General features: G+C 41.3%; 1 protein-coding gene across 2 annotated transcripts in view; it reads left to right on the plus strand.

Moving 5' to 3' along the window:
* The window catches only part of LOC138007853 (shaker-related potassium channel tsha2-like), a 26,695-nt gene that overhangs the window by 380 nt on the left and 23,815 nt on the right, over nt 1-2,500 (plus strand). The gene's annotated exons all lie outside the window — the stretch shown is intronic.

Below are 2,500 nucleotides of genomic sequence, written 5' to 3' on the forward strand. Positions count from 1 at the left end.
AAGATTATGGTGATTCCTAATAAAGGCTATCGTAAAACACAAACATATGCCAATTTTCGCCGTGAAAACGACATTGCCTTTTTTCATGTTTACTGAAGTCAAGAATCTGGAGAGTTTCTTCGGGAGCGATTTCAGCTTACTCTCGCAATTTTCGAACTGCCTACTGAGGTGAATCGGCTGTTCCCGCAGTCCCACAATCTAGCCACGGAGTGTGTTTCCCTCCGCACCCTAACCCGTAATAATTTTGGCAATTAAACATCTGAGGGGATCAAGAGAGCGCATATCAAGTATATCACGTTGTATTCTCTGTAAGATTGCAGGCTGTATTAAAAATAAATTAAAGCACTCTGCCTTCTATTTAATTGAATTGACGTCAGTTTTTCATGCGTCTGTCCTGTTATTGATCGAATCGATCAATAACAGGACAGACGCATGAACAACTGACATCAATTTGTTTTTTACAAAGGCGAGCAATGTGGCGTTTGTCCGCTCATTGACAATGAAAATTAGCCAATGAGCGCGCGACAATTTTGCAGTCATCGTAAAAATGATTTTTGAAAACTGTCTCGAGGAAAGGAAAGGAAAGGAAAGGAAAGGAAAGGAAAGAAAAGGAAAGGTCGTTTTAGCGCTGGAGCACTGAAAATTAACAATTAAGAGGGTCCTGAAGGGGGATACCAATCCCATTTCCCAGCCCAATTTTTTTTCCGAATCCCATTCCCACTGGCATTATTCAGGAAAATCCCACTGTTCTCCATAACCAGCTCTTTTGTTTTTACATCGTCACATTTTTTGAAATTGAGACTGGTTACCTCTTTCGATAACAACCCCTAAAGATCGCCAAGCGTGCCAGAAACGGAAGCCCCACGGTCATGTACCTCATAAGGAAAGCAACTGCCACAGGAAAAGATCGTAAATAAATCCACTGACTCTGGGACTGACAAATAAGAAAGTTTGCCAAAAACGCTTCTCAGGTTGAGAGAATTGCTGTTACAGACAAACGACACAAGGCTGTCGAGAGATGGAAAAAGAATTGAATGCCTACGATGTGGGAAATCTCCGAAATTGGACGACTGTAAAAGGACTGCCGCAGATCATTTAAAATACTTCCGTCGAGTTCGTAATTGTAATCCGCCGAGGGCCAATGAACAACCGAAGAAAATCAATGAATAATATTTCAAGCCTACGGAGAAACGACAAAAACTTTTGGCAAGCGATGATGGTCCCGAACAAAGTTGCTTATTTCAAACAAGTGGTTCTCTTCTCGAGAACATCACGTGAGTATTTTGCTCATTACATGGTTAACAATACACAGTTCTGGATAGACAATGGATAGAGATCGACTCATTTTGCAGCCTTTGTTTACATAAGATATTTTTGAAATTGTTTATATCCAAATCCTGACAATCTCTTCATAAAAAAATGGACAATTTTATAACATGTACTTTAAGATGTATTATTGAGAATGCTTTTGTTAGCACATATTTAAAAAAAAAATTACCACCTTAATATATGCCGTGAATCTTCGGGACATCTCTGTTTAAACACGACATTTACAGGTCTTACAGAGCCTTTCTGAAACATGACTTGGCGTTGAATCACCTTGACAGACAATGAAGTGCACGAAGCCCTCTGGCACATTTCCAATTCTTTCTTTAGTTCTAAGCACAAAGGGGGCTTTTCTGAGATACCTCCTTCAATGAAATCGATGTAAAACATTACTAGGGCAAAATCTGCAAATCCTCTGCAGAGGCGGATCCAGGATTTTTCTTAGGAGTGGCTGCACCACTAAGGAATGGGGTAGCTGACTGGTGACGTTTTTTTTCACTCCAGAATACCAGTTGTATTAGAAGGCCGCAAGCCATCTCAGGATGGGGGAAAGGGGGGTGCGCACCCCCAGCACCCTCCCCCTAGATCCGCCCCTGCTCTGCGTCTACTCGATTCATCTATGCCACACATTCTTCTCCACCTGGGTTACTGAACAATTCAACACTAATTTTAGTTTACAGTTCTCGGTGTGAATAACAACATTTTGAGCCGAAATATACTTGATTTCCACAAAAACAGCGCGAGTTCTGCACGACGAGCCATCTGCTCTCGCCATTTTGCTTGTACATAAGCGGATACGCATGCTCAGAGACTTTGGCTTGGTTGCAACCGCTGTGCACAGTCTGCTGCTTGTCTTTCCTCCCGAAGAACGAGAAGATTTGTCTACGAGGATCTACGAGATTACTCAAACATCATTGACCGCAAGACAAGGGCAAGATATGGGCATCAAAAAACACCAGAAAACGTTATTTAATATTTAAAAATACTAAATAACGTTTTCTGGTGTTTTCCAAACTAAGGGAATTAGTTAATTATAGACTGAACACGCTTCAAGAAAATTATTCCATTCCCATTTCATTTCTTTTTTCCCAATTCCCAGTGAGCAAATCCCAGTCCGCAGTGACTCAATCCCAGTTTCCCAGTTCTCCTTTTACCCCTTCAGGACCCTCAATTA

This window comes from Montipora foliosa, chromosome 6 (genome assembly GCF_036669935.1).
Source record: "Montipora foliosa isolate CH-2021 chromosome 6, ASM3666993v2, whole genome shotgun sequence".
Taxonomy (NCBI): domain Eukaryota; kingdom Metazoa; phylum Cnidaria; class Anthozoa; order Scleractinia; family Acroporidae; genus Montipora; species Montipora foliosa.